Below are 22,768 nucleotides of genomic sequence, written 5' to 3'. Positions count from 1 at the left end.
AGTATGAAGTGTTAGACATTGCCATTGTTTGTACTAGACCAGAGGCTCACGGGAGCAAATTCGGCTCCTGTTAATTTTACTTGGACGTAGTGTTATGGAAACCAAAGGTGTACCATCTTCAACACGCTGTCAACAAATTCAAGTTAAGTGTTCTTTCTGAAACCCGTATCTTTCATTTATGGCCATTAATGTCAGTGTATATAGGGTGACCCGGTTAGAGCACGATATAGCCTCAAACTAAAGGCTGCTCACGGGACTTCGACCCGTGAGCAGCCCCTGGGGAATTATGTCGGAAAATCCGACACCATTTAATAATCATACAGACATAATAGCTGTGTTGTATAAACAAGTTAACCCATAGAAAACGTAACTTGTAGTGGAATTACCGTCTATAGAAAACGGGATATCATCACCACATACTATTTTATTCACCACCTATTATGGTGGGAATTATTCTTAAATACATTAGTCTTTGGACTTTACCATCATAAAACATCTCATATAAATTAACTTAATTATCAATATTAAAGTAGAGCAAATGTGACCCTTGTTTCACTTAATGTCATCTGGACAATGTAAGCCAGGCATCAGTGAGGAAGGAGGGGCAGCCATTGTTGTTGTCACCTCCGAGACGCATGGAGCAAATTCGGCTCCTATTATATCTGGACAATGTCGGCCAGTAGCGTCAGTAGTATGGAGTGTTAGACATTGCCATTGTTTGTACTAGACCAGAGGCTCACGGGAGCAAATTCGGCTCCTGTTAATTTTACTTGGACGTAGTGTTATGGAAACCAAAGGTGTACCATCTTCAACACGCTGTCAACAAATTCAAGTTAAGTGTTCTTTCTGAAACCCGTATCTTTCATTTATGGCCATTAATGTCAGTGTATATAGGGTGACCCGGTTAGAGCACGATATAGCCTCAAACTAAAGGTAATTAAGCCAGGTCTTCTTTGTTCCATGTACAGTGTTTCTCTGATATACCTGTCATATATAGGATTCTGGCTTTACAGCTAGCGCCCTTTTGACAGGTCAAGACGAGGAAGCATGCTTTGTGCATCAGTTACCAGGGTGATGGAAGCTACCTCAAAGAGGGAAAATGTGGTGTCTACACCCTAGTTATACCTGGTGGACTAAGACCTGCTGTACTATAAGATAAGGAACCTTTTCAATGTATGTAGTCTAATACTGTAGTTTGATTGGCTGCATATATATAAATTAAATTAATATAAACCCCCCCCCTAATGTGTAGAAGATCGATTTGTGAGATTATGAGATTATTGCAGAAATACAGTCCACTTATCATTATACAAATTGCTATCGAAGTATATAAATCAACGTAAATATAAATTCATATAAATTAAATAAATATAAATCTCACAGGTCGGTTCCCACAATGAGCTCTGATATGCCAGCATCGTGATTGGCTACAGCTGTAAGATGAAAAATGTTACCTTCTCTCTAATTGGCCAAACGAAAAACTCTAGTGACATCTAGCGAGACTTAAGTGAAGTTGCTAAAATCTTCACAAGTACATCTTTCTGAATCGGACGTAGGAACGTTCTTAAGTAAAACTTAAGAACCTTTGTAGCACACTTACTTACTTACGAAGAAATACATGGAGCTTCGTGAATCTAGGTCCAGGACACCCTAGTTACTACGCCTCACATGTCCTCAAGTATTTTCTTTTTCTAAAATTTCAGGAAATTTTTAAAAGAAAGCTTAAGTTCTTTTAGAATTAAGCTCCGAAGTTCCAAAGAATTAAGTGAAGTTCCAAAGACTAAACAAATTCATTAATAAGCACCACAACGCGCTATAACCATAAACAGTGCTGCAAATTGCACTTGCTGAGCCGGATGCCCCATGTACCAGCCCAGCAACTACAAAACACTGTGTTCATTACTCTATAATGAACATCATTATCTTTTTCTGGACTAAAGACGCTGACCTGAGCACGCGGGAACCTATTGCTAAGTATAGTTGTGACAGTTCCGTAGTTTTAAAATCAACGTTAGTTTATTTCCCCATGTCATTTAACCGTTTCCCTTAGGTCTCTGTTAAGCCGTGGTGATTTTACCACAAACAAGTAAGTTATAGATAGATACTTTACATTAATTTATTGTTTTGATATTAAATTGGATTGCAACTATTTAGAAATGTTTACAACAAATGATATTTATTTTAATATAGAGATTTTTTATCATTAGGCTTGACTGTATGTACTACTGTTTGTGGACTGGACGGCGTGCACCGAGATGAACCGTTGTTTTCATTGTATTAAAATAATTGTTTCATTTTATAAAACTAAATGTGGGACTTCTCGGCAGATATCCAAGGACAGTCACTTATTGATACTTCAAACACTGATTTTTTTCCCAACAAATAAACTGCATGAAGAAGCTGTGGAGTTCTGTGTTGCTGGGGAAGTCTTGGTCGAAGGGCTGATATAAAGCCATTGCTTGGTTACTGACTTCAATGCTTATAAAGATACATGACTAGCAGCGTCCAAGCTTGGCGGGCGTCCTGTACACTCTCTTGTTGTTTACATACCGCTGGCATATGAAACGCAGCACATACAAACGGATGGTACCGTTTGCTATGAACATGACATCCCTCCTTTTCTTTAAAAAAATGAATACAGGATGTCTACCATGCTTGTAGAACAAAGCAAAGTAATTAACACAAAGTAAATTTTTAACATATCAAAAGATGTTGCATACATTTACATTAATAAAGCTTAATAAAGCACACAAAGAATTTAAACTTAATTAATCTCTACCACACAGGATTTCGATGTTAAAAATACAAATGCAATGTTAAACAAAAATTATAGAAACTGTACTACAACGTTACAAAATATTGAATGAGAGATCTGCATTATTCAAACAATATTAAATTTAGTTTAGCATAATAAGTAAATACTTTACATTACATACTAACACAGTTAATCATCAAATCGCTTAGGACGTTTAACATGACGTTTAGGACGAGAGTCCTTAAACAAGAATATCCCTTGATGAATTGTTTCTTGAGTAGTAACTCATTTTTTGTGTATCGTTCGTGCCACTTTGCACTTCATCATTTTCTACACTAGTTGGAATCAGTTTGAAATAAGCCATATTAGGTTGTTTTACTATGATCTCTATTACTCGCTGTTACCATAGTCCCTTTTACACCAATCACTTTATATATGGTTTTGTATCATACGGCATATCTAGTTTCCCCCCCCCCCCCTTTTTCTATTTAACTAGAACAGTGTCTCCAACCTTTATGAATTGTTCCTTTGCACGTTGATCATAAGCAATTTTCATTTTGCCCTTGGCTAGTGCATCTTTCTGAGCGAGACCTGATCTGACCTGATTTGATCTGTTACCTCAGCGGGCATGACAGGTAGTGCGGTCCTCACAGGACGTCCAAATAAGAGTTCACCAGGCGACTTGCCCAGTGTTCCATGCGGTGTTGCACGGTAGTTCCTGAGAAAAGCATACATAGCTTGTTTCCAGGATCGTCCTTCGGCATGAGCACAGCGTACCGCTTTCATGAGAGGTTGCATGAATCTCTCGTCTTCTCTATTTGCTTGAGGATGTAGTGTCATCACACGGCGGTGTTTGAATCCAATATGCTCAACAAAGTTGACGAAGTCTTGTCCATTGAATGGCGGTCCATTGTCTGTCTTGACAACTTCAGGAATGCCAAAATTTGAAAAGATCTTGTCGAGTTTTGGGATGACAGTCTTTGCAGATGTGGAAGTGATGATTTTTACTTCTGGATAATGTGAGTGATCATCAATGACTACCATCAAGTACTCTCCAGTTGGTAGCGGTCCGCAGAAGTCCATCGATACTTCCGTCCATGGTGCAGCAGGTAGTGGTGAAGGTTGTAGAGGTGTTGGTCTTGAAGTATCCACTGCAGCTTGGCAAGGGACACAGGCATCATGCATGTCCTATGCTTGACGACCAGTGCCAGGAAACCATACCTTTTCTCGTAGCAGCCGTTTGGTCCTAACAAGACCTTGGTGTCCTTTATGTCCAAGCTTCAGAGCATGGTGCTGGAATGACGATACACGTACCTCGCAGCACGGTGTCGCATTATTGCTTAACACTTAATTCTGTTTGGATGCGTTCAAGTGCTTTGAATGCATCTTTGTCAACTCCTGAGGGTGGGATGCGTGGAAACTTTTTCTTGGTCAATGCATCCACTGTTGCTTGCAGAGTTGGGTCCTCAAGGGTCGCAGTGCGGATTTCCTCAGGCGAGCCTTAGGGACTGCATCACAGGTTACAGAGTGTACATATTCCTCGGCAACTGGAATAACATCTGGGTTGAGGTGCAGATGAACTTTGCTATCAGTATAACAACCTATGGATTCAAATCGATCAGAAAATTAAGCAACAATAGCATCAACATTGTTTGCAGATTCCACTGCTACAGCATTAGAATGCTGAAGTAGCCCAAATTTGGTCGAAGCTTGTAACTGAGTAAGACTCCCTTGCATTCCTAACAACATGAAATGTGGTAATGAGTATTGCACTCTTTGATTTAATCTCTGCAATGAAAGTTCCAATCACTGGCAAGGCTACCTTTGAAGCATAGGCAGTGATTGTAGTTCTCAAGCTTTGGGAACTGTTTTTTAAATTTCTCAGTGTCACTCAGCAATGGTGTCAATGAGAATTTTGAGACAAATACCAGCAATGTATACTATGGTCTCTGGGTTGTTTGGAAGATTACTCCATTTTGTGACTGATTGTACTCCATAAATGTAATCACATTCACTGTCATCTGACATTGGTTGTAATGACATGTTGTCTTGTACATTATTAACATTCTGGATGTGAGGTGCAATATTGTGTTTGCCACCTCGAACCCTATGACCTGATCCTCGTACAGTACTTTTATTCACTGACTGTGGTTTCTTTAGTGTGGAACGACACATACCACCAAAATGACCTAGTTTTCCACACTCATAGCACTTCTTACCCTGAGCAGGACAAACATTACCTTGATGTGGGTAGTCTCCTCCACAATAGTATCATTTATTGTTGACACCCTCTGATGTGGGTCATTGTGACTGCTCGAGTCGTGATCCTTGACCCCAGTTGTGATGTAGTTCTCGGCTCAAATTTCTGTTGGGTTTGCCCTGATACCTCCTATGATCACGGTGTCCTCCCTGAACCTTACGTACCTCATCACTGTTAGTAACAATGGCAAAACCGTTGTTGGCACTGCACTCCATGACACGAGCATCACATGCAGCATCTTCCATTCGACGAGCCATATCCAGTATCTTGGTAAGAGAACTTTCATCATCAACAAGTTCTAGAGCTCTTCGACGGAGACGTGTAGATGTGCATGTTTCAATTATTTGCTGTTTGATTTCTTTGTCAACATCAGCAAACTCACAATGTGCTGCTAAACCCTGTAGACGTGTGTGGTATTGATCTACAGTTTCATTAGAGAGCTGTTTGGCTCTCCTGAAATGCATATTTCCCATAGCAGTGTTTTGTCTAGGTTTGAAATGTTCAGTTAATTTGGATTTGGCAGTGTCATAATCTTTGGCACCACCAGTGTCTTTCAGTGAATCAAAGATGTCACAAACTCGATCACCTGCATAATGAAGTAGAAAGGCACGCTTTCTTTCAGCACTTTTGATGTCTGAAACTATCAACAAATTTTCTAACCTTTTAAGCCATTTGGTCCACCTCTGTGACAGGTTTGTCTGGTCACAGTCAGGATCAAATGCAGGAAACTAAGTTATTTTTGCCATTTTTACTGTATAAATGTAAACTATCACTTTAATGTTCCTCAGAATGCTAAACACTTACTGAACTGTGTATGTTAGCTAAGAATTCGCTGCATTTACTTTAATTCTGCAAAGCACACAAGCATTTTAATGCAAAAGTTCACAACAGTGCACAATACAACAGCAACTGACCTCTTACCTAACCTTGTGTAAACGTGGTGTTGTTCCAACTCACAGCTGCACAGCAGTTGGCGTAGCAGTTATTTGATAAGTTTTCAGCACTGTCAACACAGCAGACAGTTCACAGCATGAAGAATTGTGCACTGAACATAGTTTTGTACACAAAACATCGGGTTTTGTACACATTATCGGTGGATATCACACAACTTATATGTGCTTCAGTCAGCACATAGCTTGTTAGGACAGCATTAGTCAGCACACAGCATTGGTTAGCACACGGTGTTTTTTTTCAGGAATATTCCTGCGCGGGCCCTAAGCCTCTGGCTGGCCCACTAAGTGTTGCTTGTTTCTGTTTTTACTTGGGCGGAGTATGAGTATTTATGACTCGTATTGTCGCTTCAGTAAGATTTTGCCATATGTGTTTAACAACTTCTTCTACCCTGTTGAATCTAAGTTGAAATCTTAATGGGTTTGTAACTGTGCACTGTGTTAGACACACAGTGTTGATCGGCACACAGCATTGGTTAGCATGCAGCATTGGTACGGTGCTCACAGACAGCACGACTTCTCCTCCGGGGCGAGACAGCATGTCCTTATGTTTGAGCAGGACCGTACCTGCGTTCACTCTTCATCCTCGTCGCCAGTGTGGTGTTCTGTGTTGCTGGGGAAGTCTTGGTTTTAGGGTTGATATAAAGCCATTGCTTGGTTACAACTTTAATACTTATAATGATACATGACTAGCAGCGTCCAAGCTTGGCGGGCGTCCTGTACGCTCTCTTGTTGTTTACATACCGCTGGCGTATGAAACGCAGCACATACAAACGGATGGTGCCGTTTGCTATGAATATGACAGGAGCCTACACTGGTAAAATCAGCTTTTTTTTTTACATTTCTTTTGTTTACAGTAGATTTCTGGAGTAATGATTGTAGTTTGTTGTTTTTAACAATAGAGTAGTTCTGCAGTTGTTTTATATTAATAATTTTCAATTCTGAAGTTGCTCAGATATTTATTTATTAATTTACATACTATTATAAGAATTGACATGGGGAATTAAGTTGAGGAGTAAATCCCACACTGCCTATGATCCAAAAGACCTAAGGCGCATTATAGAAAAGCAAATGGGCAGAAGTGCAGCAGCAGGAGCAGCTCACATCGTCACAGACGGATGATGGATACAGAATATGAGAGTGCTGCTGCTGCTCTTTGCACGGACAGCGAACAGACATATTGGAAACTGACAAGACCAGTATCATCAACCCAAACGGAGCTGTTTGCTATACAACAGGTATTCACATAAGTGATTGCACAAAACACTTAAAATGCAATCATACACAGACTCAAAAGCTGCACCTCAATAATTAAGAAAGAAACAGTGGAATGACAACGTGGAAATAATTACCAAAATTTTATATCTAGGAACAGGACCTAAAGGCATAGCATTTAACATAACCCTAAACTGGATCCCATCCCACATATTAATTCCTTTAAATGAGAATGTTGATGAAACAGCTAAATTGGCAACTCGTCATCTAATGATCCACAAAAGAATCCAACCCAGCCTAGAGTACATAACAAACACCATCACCAAAAAGCTCACACCTCAACAAAGCCCATCTAGAATAGAGAGCAGCAGAAGGTTCGCCCTCTGTGACATAGTATCTTTAGGCCACCAAGTTAGACAGCCTTGATATCCGGAAAGGAATCCACCTGATACACTTGCGTCGGCACATCTATCTTCACCTTGCAACTATTCTTTCACGGCCAAAGATCACATTCACTCCAAACATCCACCACCTTAAGACTAATCATGCCCGCATCACCTCTTGAGTGGCTTAATTAAATCAATCAGTCAATTGAGTGATTGTTTAGTTACGACTTCACAAATGTCCAGGAATAACCGAAACGTCGACACTTTCATTTCATACATGTATATGTATTGGGCTATTTATTTATGTTATTAATTACGATTATTTATTATTTTTATTATCATTATTATTAATATTATTAAGCTGTTATATGCAAGTTATAAATTGCACGTGACCCATTAATAGTTAAATATATTTGCTCGGCAGACGAATGCTATCTGAAGTACGAGTCTCACCTCACTATTGGTGTTCCTCTGGTTGTGAACAACCGTGTCTTCTGGTATGTGCTCTGTCAGTGAACCAGCGGCTCCATCCGTGTTCTGTCAGTGAACCAGCGGCTTCATCTCCACCATCGATACCCAGGAGCTAATTTTTCTTCAGAAATGTCAAAATATTAATAAAAATAGTTTTTATATAAATAAGGAATAGGACACTATTAGCGTTGCCAGATAAGGAACCTGAAATATTTTTGCACATTAGATATATATATTATGTACTGAGCCCGTCCGTAGATCAAATCCATTACCATGAGAAACCACATTCCCTTTCAAACAACCTGGATAGCTCTCTAGATATTTGTGATGGTCTGAAAGCATATTACGGTTCCAGTATTAGTCTGCTAAGTGAACCTTAGTCCTAAACAGGGAGTAGTCTCAAGTTATAATTTTAAATGTATTATAAATTGTTGGTTTAAAATATAGTGTATGCTGAAAATGTTTTCTTTAAAAAATTTGGATTTCTGTAAACGGAATTTGGATTTCTGTAAACGGAATTTGGATTTCTGTACACAGAATTTGGATTTCTGTACACGGAATTTGAATTTCTGTTAACGGAATTCTTGGGTACATTTAAATAGATTTTGAATTTTGATATTTTACATTAGTCAATAATGTACCACAATATTGATGTAACCAAATGTAATAAATCCTAACCTAAAATAAAATTAACCTAGCCCAACCATGGATAAAGAGTAGTTAATAGCACTAATTATGTAGTCATTGCCAATCCATTCCCTTGAGCAGATATCCTCCCTGAAGACAGATTGATTGCATTTTCAAGTTTGTAATGAATATGAAGCGTTTTTGGTTTGCTGGATAAAGAATATTAACTTTATCATGTTGCTAGACAAGGAATATGATTATGGGCCCCAATATATATAATATGGGGTTATGCAATTATGAGTCACGGTCTCCCCATTTAACTGTTAAGAGGTAGTAACCTTCAGCATCACTGGAACACATAGCCTGGCCAAACATATATCAATGTTCTAGTGGAGTGAAAGGATACCAACAATTATTCCAGTTTACTGGCATTAATCTATATCCACAACATTAAAATAAAACATTCTACTAATATCACACTATTACTATATATCCAGCTTGTCAACCACTGGGCATGATACATCATATACAGGTCTGAAAACTGCATCAATCAACACTAGCTAACACCAGGAACTTGCCTGGCGCAGTGGAACACTAGCGCCAATATGCTGCTAATACCAAATACTGTGGTGGTGTCACTACCAGTAACACATGAGGAATGAGGTAACCAAATCACATACAGCACTATGGCCTTGCTTAAGTTCCTCAGAATACTACCTCACAAAGACATATAAAACCCTCTACCACCTGGTATACATAATGAACAACAGCAGAAATGATCCATAATAATTACATACTGTTACATGAGTATAAATCTAGTAGGCACACTACCCAAATAAGGTCACAAATCACGGACCAAAACGCTAACAGGTCCGCTCGCTTGGAGAGGTCAGAGAGTAGTGGCGCCTTGAGCCAGCCTTGCCGAGAGGTGACACTGTAACCAACTCCAATAAGTCAACTGATCTTCAACTTTAAAATCTCTCTAACTCATTTACAACATAAACTCACTCAAGAATTTCTAATTTAATATACAACAATTTAAGAGTATAAGGCACAACCTTACATAATGATATATAATAATAATTCAATACATTAAATAAATTATCATGAAATACAAAATAAGTAATCAAAGAATTCGTATGGATACGAGATGGTAACACTGGCAAAGTCAGTAGATCAGAAGGGGTGAGGGGAGGGGGGGGATAGGGAGGATTAAACGCCATACGCCAACGGTTATACATATGCATACAAGATATAAAATATATTAGATATATACAACATGTGTATCAAAAGATTGTCTAAGTGGAAAACATTTCACAGTGCCATATATTCATAATATGTCCAGACAATGGGACAATGCAAGGTACAACACTAAAATGGAAACTACTCAGTATACATATGAATAATATATCTGGAAACTAAATGTATACATTCTCCAACATGGTCCACATAATGTTACCTATATAGCATTGATGTAGCATTAATTACAATATGCATACAAGGATGTTTTTCAAACTCCATGACATTAGGCTACTGCTATAACTAGATATCTTATATCCACAATTACATGGCATACAACTTTGATACAGAATTAATATAGACCTGGAAATGTATGTCACACACGGACAATACATAAAATAAGAATAATATATGGTAGCATAAGATTATATCATATACACAATATTCGTGATACGAGGCTATTAACCAAGATATCATTGTATTGCTTGAGCACACTCATACACCAATCTCAGTATGATCATACTGGTGTATGCGTGGTCATAACAATGATACGTTAAAATTGAGCTAGGTAAATTATATGAATCATTTGAATGCTGCCAAATAAGGAATATGAAAAAAATCATGCTATATAAAGAATATTAAACATTTTAATTTGTCTTATTAAGGAATATGAAGTTTTTTAATTTGTCAACATAAGGAATGTAAAACATTTTCTTGTTGTTGGATAGGAAATATGAAACATTTTCTTGTTTTGGGATAAGAACTGTGACACTTTCTCATGATTATGGATAAAGAATGGGAAATATTTTCATCTTACATTTTCATATTTCTAGCCATTGAAATTATACATTTTCATATGCCAAGACTAAACATTTTAGGCTGTTAGCTAACAAATGAGAACATTGAGTCCCATGATGCAAAATATGAACAATATGCAACATCTCCATGTTGGGAGATAAGGAATGAGAAACATTCTGCATATTCTGGACCCCGGAGCGAGATTCTGTATTATTATTATTATTAGTAGTAGTATTTATTTAATTTATTTAAATATATTTATATGTAAATAAATTCAGAGCCATCTTCTTGAAATGAAAGTATTTATCGTAACCATTTGGTGGAAAGTACCAATATGTTGTGATGGACCACCAGAAAGTTGACTTTTGTCTTACTGAATTTGGACAAACGGGATACTTTATAATTAGAACATAAATTGAGAACCGAACCTAACTACTAGCAATCTTAGGCATAACACACGCTATCTTAGGCTAATAGAATGCTGTAATAGTCTAATAGAATGCTGTAATAGTCTAATAGAATGCTGTAATAGTATAATATGTGCTATACTATGCCTAGGAATATTTAAGTTTGGTTTTTGCATTATTTTTCCTGGTACAAAAGTACAAACTGAATTACTGATGGTCCATCAGTACAAATGATACTTTCAATGAAATAGTTACTATAAGTACTGTAATATCATTTCAGGAGGATGAGTTGTATGAATCATAGTGATTCACAAACATGCACGTTTCCATGCATGGGTCACTCGGTTAGGTTCAGGTGTTTTAGTACACCATTTTCTGTCCGTTGTGACAGCTCACTTCAACCTAAGATTCACTATGAAAAGCAACAATTGTGTAATATATGTGAAGGTATTTTATCTTGAGTTTGTAAAGCACTTTAATCACCTTCTGTAGTTGAGTTTTCAATAACACACTATGTACTGTAGCAGCTCTCTTACCATGTCCATGTAGGAGAGACGAAAATATGTGTGTGCTGGTTAGAATAGTAATTTGGCTCTGTAAGTGCACCTCAATCTCAGTCTGTGGTTAAGTACTCAATTATCCCAGTGCATAATATGTATTATTATATTTAACATTAATATGTATCATAATATGTTTAATTATAATATGTATTATTAATGTCTCATTAATATGTATCATTATTATGTATCATATATATATATATATATATATATATATATATATATATATATATATATATATATATATATATATATATATATATATATATATATATATATGTCGTACCTAGTAGCCAGAACGCACTTCTCAGCCTACTATGCAAGGCCGAATTTGCCTAATAAGCCAAGTTTTCATGAATTAATGTTTTTTCGACTACCTAACCTAACCTAACTTTTTCGGCTACCTAACCTAACCTATAAAGATAGGTTAGGTTAGGTTAGGTAGGGTTGGTTAGGTTCTGTCATATATCTACGTTAATTTTAACTCCATTAAAAAAATTGACCTCATTCATAATGAAATGGGTAGCTTTATCATGTCATAAGAACAAAATTAGAGAAAATATATTAATTCAGGAAAACTTGGCTTATTAGGCAAATCGGGCCTTGCATAGTAGGCTGAGAAGTGCGTTCTGGCTACTAGGTACGACATATATATATATATATATATATATATATATATATATATATATATATATATATATTATTAAATATGACCGAAAAAGTAAGATTAATAATTCTAACACGAATTTTCTCAATCTTTCGTACATTATGCTTCACTGTTGGAGGTAAATCAAAAATCACTTCTCCAAAATTCATTTTTATTTCTAGTCTGACGCGACACGGGCGCGTTTCGTAAAACTTATTACATTTTCAAAGACTTCACAAATACACAACTGATTAGAACTTGCGTTTCCCTGATTTTATATCTACATTTGAGTGAGGTGGGAAGGGTGATGTGGCATTACATTTGAGTGAGGTGGGAAGGATGATGTGGCATTAACACAAGACAGAACACTAGAGGATATTAATAGGGTATTAAAAGTATCAACACAAGACAGAACAGAAACAATGGGTATTGAATAGAAGTGTTTGTAGAAAGCCTATTGGTCCATATTTCTTGATGCTTCTATATTGGAGCGGAGTCTTGAGGTGGGTAGAATATAGTTGTGCAATAATTGGCTGTTGATTGCTGGTGTTGACTTCTTGATGTGTAGTGCCTCGCAAACGTCAAGCCGCCTGCTATCGCTGTATCTATCGATGATTTCTGTGTTGTTTACTAGGATTTCTCTGGCGATGGTTTGGTTATGGGAAGAGATTATATGTTCCTTAATGGAGCCTTGTTGTTTATGCATCGTTAAACGCCTAGAAAGAGATGTTGTTGTCTTGCCTATATACTGGGTTTTTTGGAGCTTACAGTCCCCAAGTGGGCATTTGAAGGCATAGACGACGTTAGTCTCTTTTAAAGCGTTCTGTTTCGTGTCTGGAGAGTTTCTCATGAGTAGGCTGGCCGTTTTTCTGGTTTTATAGTAAATCGTCAGTTGTATCCTCTGATTTTTGTCTGTAGGGATAACGTTTCTATTAACAATATCTTTCAGGACCCTTTCCTCTGTTTTATGAGCTGTGGAAAAGAAGTTCCTGTAAAATAGTCTAATAGGGGGTATAGGTGTTGTGTTAGTTGTCTCTTAATTTGTTAATCTCCTAAGTTGTTAATCTTACTTTTTCGGTCATATTTAATAATATATGTCTACAGGAAAGACTGCTACCAAAATATATATATATATATATATATATATATATATATATATATATATATATATATATATATATATATATATATATATATATGCGAACAAGCCTGAATGGTCCCCAGGACTATATGCGAATGAAAACTCACACCCCAGAATAATAATTAATTCATATATATATATATATATATATATATATATATATATATATATATATATATATATATATATATATATATATATATATATATATATATATATATGTATATATATATATATATATATATATATATATATATATATATATATATATATATATATATATATATATATATATATATGTCGTACCTAGTAGCCAGAACGCACTTCTCAGCCTACTATGCAAGGCCCGATTTGCCTAATAAGCCAAGTTTTCATGAATTAATTGTTTTTCGACTACCTAACCTACCTAACCTAACCTAACCTAACTTTTTCAGCTACCTAACCTAACCTAACCTATAAAGATAGGTTAGGTTAGGTTAGGTAGGGTTGGTTAGGTTCAGTCATATATCTACGTTAATTTTAAGTCCAATATAAAAAATTGACCTCAAACATAAGGAAATGGGCAGCTTTATCATTTCATAAGAAAAAAATTAGAGAAAATATATTAATTCAGGAAAACTTGGCTTATTAGGCAAATCGGGCCTTGCATAGTAGGCTGAGAAGTACGTTCTGGCTATTAGGTACGACATATATATATATATATGTCGTTCCTAGTAGCCAGAACGCACTTCTCAGCCTACTATGCAAGGCCCGATTTGCCTAACAAGCCAAGTTTTCCTGAATTAATATATTTTCTCTATTTTTTTTCTTATGAAATGATAAAGCTACCCATTTCATTATGTATGAGGTCAATTTTTTTTTATTGGAGTTAAAATTAATGTAGATATATGACCGAACCTAACCAACCCTACCTAACCTAACCTAACCTATCTTTATAGGTTAGGTTAGGTTAGATAGACGAAAAAGTTAGGTTAGGTAGGTTAGGTAGCCGAAAAAACATTAATTCATGAAAACATGGCTTATTACGCAAATCGGGCCTTGCATAGTAGGTCGAGAAGTGCGTTCAGGCTACTAGGTACGACATATATATATATATATATATATATATATATATATATATATATATATATATATATATATATATATATATATATATATATATTTATATATATACATATATATATATATATATATATTTATATATATATATATATATATATATATATATATATATATATATATATATATATATATATGACCGAAAAAGTAAGATTAATAATTCTAACACGAATTTTCTCAATATTTCTTATGTTTCTTTTTACTGTCGAGGGTAATTGAAAAATCAATTCTCCAAAATTCATTTTTATTTCTAGTCTGACGCGACACTTGAACACGTTTCGTAATAACTTGTTACATTTTCAAAGACTTTAGTTTACACACACACAACTATAACCTGCAAACACTAAACAGAGTTTTACTATGCTATCATTTAAACAGCTTTCGTCTTATATATTTGCATTTGGGTGCGGTGATATGTTACAACAGTTTTGGATGAGGTGAACAAAACTTTCAACACAAGACAGAGCAAACTTTCAACACAAGACAGAACACGGTGCAATGGGTATAGAATGGAAGTAACCGCAAAGGGCCTATTGGCCCATTATTCTTGATGCTTCTATATTGGTGCGGAGTCTTGAAGTGGGTAGAATATAGTTGTTCATTAATTGGCTGTTGATTGCTGGTGTTGACTTCTTGATGTGTAGTGCCTGGCAGATGTCAAGCCGCCTGCTATCGCTGTATCTATCGATGATTTCTGTGCTGTTTGTTAAGACTTCTCTGGTGATGGTCTGGTTGTGGGAAGAGATTATATGTTCCTTAATGGAGCCCTGTTGCTCATGCATTGTTAATCACCTAAAAAGAGATGTGGTTGTCTTGCCTATATACTGAGTTCTTTGAGGCTTACAGTCCCCAAGTGGGCATTTGAAGGCATAGACGACGTTGGTCTCTTTTAAAGCGTTCTGCTTTGTGTCTGGAGAGTTTCTCATGAGTAGGTTGGCTGTTTTTTTGGTTTTATAGTAAATCGTCAATTGTGTCTTCTGATCTTTGTCTGTAGGGATAACATTCCTATTAACAATATCTTTCAAGACCCTTTCCTCCGTTTTATGAGCTGTGGAAAAGAAGTTCCTGTAAAATAGTCTAATAGGGGGTACAGGTGTTGTGTTGGTTGTCTCATCAGAGGTTGCATGGCGTTTCACCTTCCTTCTTATGATGTCTTCAACGAAACCATTGGAGAAGCCGTTGATGACTAGGACCTGCCTTACCCTACAGAGTTCTTCATCGACTTGCTTGCATCCTGAGCTGTGGCTGAGAGCACGGTCGACATAAGCGTTAACAACACTCCTCTTGTACCTGTCTGGGCAGTCACTGTTGGCATTGAGGCACATTCCTATGTTTGTTTCCTTAGTGTAGACTGCAGTGTGGAAACCTCTGCTCCTTTCCATGACTGTTACATCTAGAAAGGGCAGCTTCCCATCCTTCTCCATCTCGTAAGTGAAACGCAACACAGAATTCCGCTCGAATGCCTCCTTCAGCTCCTGCAGATGTCTGACATCTGGTACCTGTGTAAAAATGTCATCAACATACCTGCAGTATATGGCCGGTTTCAAGTTCATGTCGACTAAGACCTTCTGTTCAATGGTACCTATGTAGAAGTTCGCAAACAGGACACCTAGGGGAGAACCCATGTCGACCCCATCTACTTGCTTATACATGTGCCCATCCGGGCTCAAGAAGGGTGCCTCTTTAGTACAAGCTTGGAGTAGTTTCCTTAGAATGTTTTCTGGTATGTCAAGAGGAGTACAGGGCGGATCACAATTCCCGGTCTTTCTTGTAAACATATGTTATTAAATATTACCGAAAAAGTAAGATTAATAATTCTAACACGAATTTTCTCAATATTTCTTATGTTTCTTTTTTCTGTCGATGGTAATTAAAAAATCAATTCTCCAAAATTCATTTTTATTTGTAGTCTGATGCGACACTTGAACGCGTTTCGTAATAACTTATTACATTTTCAAAGACTTTTAGTTTACACACACACAACTATAACCTGCAAACACTAAACAGAGTTCTTACTATGCTATGATTTAAACAGCTTTCATTTTATTTTATTCCCGCATTTTGGGTGAGGTGATATGTTACAACAGTTTTGGATGAGGTGAACAAAACTTTCAACACAGGACAGAACACGAAACAATGGGTATTAATTGGGTAAATTGAAGGTAAGAATAGAAGTAACTGCAAAGGGCCTATTGGCCCATATTTCTTGATGCTTCTATATTGGAGCGGATTCTTAAAGTTGGTAGAATATAGTTGTGCATTAATTGGCTGTTGATTGCTGGTGTTGACTTCTTGATGTGTAGTGCCTCGCAGATGTCAAGCCGCCTGCTATCGCTGTATCTATCGATGATTTCTGTGTTGTTTGCTAAGATTTCTCTGGTGATGGTTTGGTTGTGGGAAGAGATTATATGTTCCTGAATGGAGCTCTGTTGCTTATGCATCGCTAATGCTTGCATAAGTTTATGCTTATGCATTTCCAGGCAATTAACGATGCATAAGCAACAGGGCTCCATTAAGGACCCGTCTCCAGTCTAAGAGTTTCAAGCCTGGTCCACATGGGGGCTCCCAGTGCGGCTCTCATAGCATTGTTTTGGGCAACTTCAAGCTTTTTCCACTGTTGGTGTGATAGATTTGTGAGTGCAGGTGCGGCATAATCGATCACTGATCTGACTGCCTGTACATAACATGTGCGAAGGACTTGAACAGAGTTAAAACAGCTTCGATTTTATACCTGCATTTGGGTGAGGTGATATGTTACAACAGTTTTGGATGAGGTGAAAACAAACTTTCAACACAAGACAGAACACGAAACAATGGGTATAATATTTTGTAAGTTAAAGGGAAGAATGGAAGTAACTGTAAAGGGCCTATTCGCCCATATTTCTTGATGCTTCTATATTGGTGCGTTGTTTTGAAGTGGGTAGAATATAGTTGTGCATTAATTGGCTGTTGATTGCTGGTGTCGACTTCTTAATGTGTAGTGCCTCGCAGATATCAAGCCGCCTGCTATCGCTTTATCTATCGATGATTTCCATGTTTTTTGTTAGGACTTCTTTGGTGATGGTCTGGTTGTGGGAAGAGATTATATGTTCCATAATGGAGCCCTGTTGCTCATGCATCGTTAATCGCCTGGAAAGAGATGTTGTTGTCTTGCCTATATACTGAATTCTTTGAGGCTTACAGTCCCCAAGTGGGCATTTGAAGGCATAGACGACATTGGCCTCTTTTAAAGCGTTCTGCTTTGTGTCTGGAGAGATTCTCATGAGTAGGTTGGCCGTTTTCTTGGTTTTATAGTAGATCGTCAATTGTTTCTTCTGATTTTTGTCTGTAGGAATAATGTTTCTATTAACAATATCTTTCAGGACCCTTTCCTCCGTTTTATGAGCTGTGGAAAAGAAGTTCCTGTAAAATAGTCTAATAGGGGGTATAGGTGTTGTGTTAGTTGTCTCTTCAGAGGTTGCATGGCGTTTCACCTTCCTTCTTATGATGTCTTCAACGAAACCATTGGAGAAGCCGTTGTTGACTAGGACCTGCCTTACCCTACAGAGTTCTTCATCGACTTGCTTCCATCCTGAGCTGTGGCTGTGCTATGTCGACCGTGCTCTCACGATAGAATTCTTGGTGAATCGGATACTTCTGATATCGTTCACCTTATGCGTTTCTGTTCTCATATTGGCATCCTTGGTGATATTTAGCGCCCTCCGATTATTCCGCACATTTGATGATGCTACATAGCCTTCCCGGCTTGGTGCCTTCAATTGATAATTACTTACTTGATAACTTAGCAAAAAAGAAGAGGAGCAAGGGGGTCACCCTGTTGGACGCCTTCTCGTAAGTCAGTTTCATATTCACAAAAAAGTAGCTTTAGATCCATACTGTAGCATAAATGTTCAAAAGGGTAGAGGGAAGGGAAATGATCATGAACCGCACGGAGTACAGCATCCCTCCGCAACAAATTTAAGGCATTTTTTAAATACAGTTTGATCAGGGCCTTTTCGTCTGTGATGTTAGCAACGAGAGCTCAAGTTGCGTGAGCTGCCACCTCGCACTCTTGTGGAATGCTAAACCCAAGCTGTTTTGGCTTTAGCATGTTGGCCACTACCTCGCTAACTGTTCTTGCAGCAGCCTTTGCGACGAGACGCCGGAGAGAATTGCCTATGGCTATTGGTCTTATCCCTCTGTTGTTTTTCTTTAGAGCACAGAGAAATGCTCCAAAAAAGATAGGTCTTACGGTCTCTGGTATGTTGTCAGCTAGACATGTGTTGGTGAATCTGGTTAGTTCCACCAGGAGGCCCTGCACAATGTCACCCAGTGCAGGGTTTAGCATTTGTTAGACGTGGTTGGATTTCAATCCTGTGAATCCACCTGCTGGGAAGGTTATCTTGAGGTTATCTTGAGATGATTTCGGGGCTTTAGTGTCCCCGCGGCCCGGTCCTCGACCAGGCCTCCACCCCCAGGAAGCGGCCCGTGACAGCTGACTAACACCCAGGTACCTATTTTACTGCTAGGTAACAGGGGCATAGGGTGAAAGAAACTCTGCCCATTGTTTCTCGCCGGCGCCTGGGATCGAACCCAGGACCACAGGATCACAAGTCCCGCGTGCTGTCCGCTCGGCCGACCGGCTCCCCACAGGACAAGGCTGCTTTATGGACCACAGATTCGGCCATCCAGAGAGGTTCTGCTCCAGTAGCCCCATCTGGTAGAATGTCGTCCTCACGTGGAGCTCTGGGTGGGTGTTTATTCCTTAGGGCTTGAACTGTTGTGGCATCTCTGTTAGCAATTCAGTCCTGCTGTTTGGGGGCGGCCTACTTTGGGGATGTGTTGTAAGGTTCTGGCCGAAGTCGTTTTGATAGTTTCTAGTAAATTATCTGTGGAAATGAAGCTCTGGGTGGTGTTTTGCCTGACGGACTGTGTGGGCTGTTGATTGGTGTTCTCCCTCGAATGGCGCAGAGAACCCAAACACCTGGTTCCATTGTGGAAATGATTGCGCACATGTCCATCATCACTCGACTAGATGCTCCATACCTTATCACACGTCTGACATCTGCCTTGTCTACCCATGCTTGATGACTCATCTTGGCGTGGCTGGCCTAGCTCATTAACAGCCTGGCTGTATGCTAAGAGCTGTGACGAGGGCTGGCAATTGGCGGGAGGGTGGACGACAGGTGGAGGGATGGTTAGCTGGCCGTGGCACTCACCACTCAGATGAGTGGGGTCTGCTGATCTGCTATGACATGCGCCATGTCTATGTGCCTAGTGGAACAGGTTGGTATTCTATTGCCACCCCCTATACAATGGGTGGGTATACACCCACTTCATAATGGGTGGGTTGTCCTCCCTGGTTGTCCAGGGAGGACAACCAGGTGCGCTTTCCCACTCGCACGAGAAACACCCATGGCAAGAGGAGCAACAATGTCATATCCGAGACATCGAAAATCAGAGCATCTATCATTGAGAAAAATAGAAGAAGGAAACACTGTAAGTGTAATAAGAGTCATCACCAGTGAGGACTGAATTGCTTACAAAGATGCTACAACAACTCATGCCCTAAGGGATAAACACCCACCCAGAGTTCGATGTGAGGATGACATTCTACCTGATGGGGCAACTGGAGCGGAATCTTTCTGGGTGGCCGAATCTGGGGTCCATAAAGCAGCCTTGTCCTTCCCAACAGGATCAACAGGTGGATTCACAGAACAGAAGCCCAACAACATCAAACAAATGCTCAATCCTGCACTGGGTGACATTGCACAGGGCGTCTGGTGGAACTAACCAGATTCACCAACACATGTCTAGCTGGCAACATACCAAAGACCATAAGACCGCTCTTTTTTGGAGCATCTCTCCGTGTTTTAGAAAAAGGATAGAGGGATCAGACCAATAGCTGTGGGCAATTCCCTCCGGCGTCTTGTCGCAAAGGCTGCTGCAAGAACAGTTAGCGAGGTAGTGGCCAACATGCTAAAGCCAAAACAGCTTGGGTTTAGCATTCCACAAGAGTGCGAGGTGGCAGCTCACGCAGCTTGAGCTTTCGTTGCTAACATCACAGACGAAAAGGCCCTGATCAAACTGTATTTAAAAAAGGCCTTCAATTTGTTGCGGAGGGATGCAGTACTCCGTGCGGTTCATCGTCATTTCCCTTCTCTCTACCCATTTGTACTTACATGCTACAGTATGGATCTAAAGCTACTTTTTGGCGAATATGAAATTGACTCACGAGAAGGCGTCCAACAAGGAGACCCCCTTGCTCCTCTCCTTTTCTACTAAGTCATGAAACATGTCCAGTTCCAGCAAACTTAACATCTGAAATCATGATCTGATTTCGTGTTCGCCAATGAACAGTTTTGACTCACCACAGTTGCACAATAGTATGATCGGGTAGAGGGGCCGGAAATGGCGACGTACGGCACAAAGTACTGCATATCTTTTGACCATGATGAAAGTGTGAAAGTTTTTGTGATTTGAAAATTGAAATATTTTATATTTATTTCCTGTTGTGATATTCTAGTATTACATCCGTCGATTTTAACCTGAAATTTTAGATGGGTCTCCTGAGGAAGGACTTGCTTAGCTAACATGCTAAGTGTAGTAAGCAGCTCATTCCCCACTCTAGAGATCACAGAACAATTGACTAGGCGCGAGCAAACGACGAGACCTCAAAAGTATGAAATCCCCATCACTTAGGCCGTCGACCTTCGCAAATCGCCGAAGCGAATCTAACGAGTAGGTCACGAATTCTCACAATGTTTTATTTGTTGTGTGGTGCTATGAATTCAGCCCAAATCTCAAAGGCAGTCTCAAATGAAATAGCAATAATAATTTCAGGCAACATGGCAGAATACATATAGAGCAATAAAATGTGTGGGGTGTACGAAAAGACAGTGTTCAACATAACAATACACTTTATTCAAGAAAGTACTAACTACTACAACAACGAAAGAAATATCAGTGACGTTACTCAAAATCCTTCCTGTGACACCTTTACGACAGCTAGACACCAGCTACGAGTGCTGCATAAATGAACTAACTTGAACATATTGAGTGTTCACAGAGGATCCAATCAAGCAAGCAAAACATACTAATTTATAATTTATAATGCAACAACAAGAAGATTGGTTAGGAGACATGCCTCCAGTAACCTCCTCCTGTTACTTTACGCTACTTGCAGCCCTCCCTTGCAATAGCAGTTGCAAGCAATAGAACCTATCAATAACATTACAATGACTAATGGGGTCACTGGCGACTCCAGCAACCCTCCTTAATTAAATTCTTACATTAACACTTCGTCCCTCGGACGATCAACAATCAATAACTAATTGATTTACGTTAATCTTTAATAATAACATTTACGTTAACTTAATCTTGTCTCCCACAGACAAATCAAACTGTACAACTGTCATTAGTAACTCAGAATTACACAAACACTCGACCCGTCGAACATTCAGTGAGTAATACCCATTAATCCCTGTACTACGGACAGCTGATTAATCCCAGTACGAGTTACGTTATCAGTTACTATCGCCCCTCGATAGTTTACTACAATTTCAATGTCCAAAGTGCTAAGAGAACGGCAATCACCCTTGACTACCCTCGAGCAATTAATTACTATCCCGAAGATCAATAATTAATTAATACACAAATACGTCACCTTTCACACTGGCTCAGCAATATAATATCAATGACATGAATTCCCTCTGGGGCCTTCCATACCCCAGATGAACTTAGGTGACTAGTGCAATACCCCACGAACCATTAACTACTCACCACGTCTATGTTACTTAACAATGACTTTACTCTCCCAAGAGTCAATTAAATTACCTGTCCAACTGATAGATATTAATAACCGACGTTACGTTAATGAAACAATGTAGTCTTCGTGAGAGTCGATCAACCCTGATCGGAGTTAATTACCCTGATTTCCGTGAACCCGTTATTACCTGTCCAACTGGCAGATAATTTGCAACAGACAGTACTTAAATGCAAGACTTCCCGGAATTCCTACAACCTGTCTGACTTTGCCTGAAGTGGCTGCTTGGCTAGGCTCCCTGACCGACCATAACAGCTGTTTCTTGGAAAATAATTAACCCAAACGTATCTCACGTTACTCGTCATGTCCCTATGACGAATTCACCCAGGACACAATTAATCACACCTATTGCTGTACCTACCAATGATTTCTGTGTTGTTTGTTAAGACT

This window comes from Procambarus clarkii, chromosome 30 (assembly GCF_040958095.1).
Source record: "Procambarus clarkii isolate CNS0578487 chromosome 30, FALCON_Pclarkii_2.0, whole genome shotgun sequence".
In the NCBI taxonomy this organism is placed as follows: Eukaryota; Metazoa; Arthropoda; class Malacostraca; order Decapoda; family Cambaridae; genus Procambarus; species Procambarus clarkii.
Note: the sequence above shows the minus strand (reverse complement) of the source record.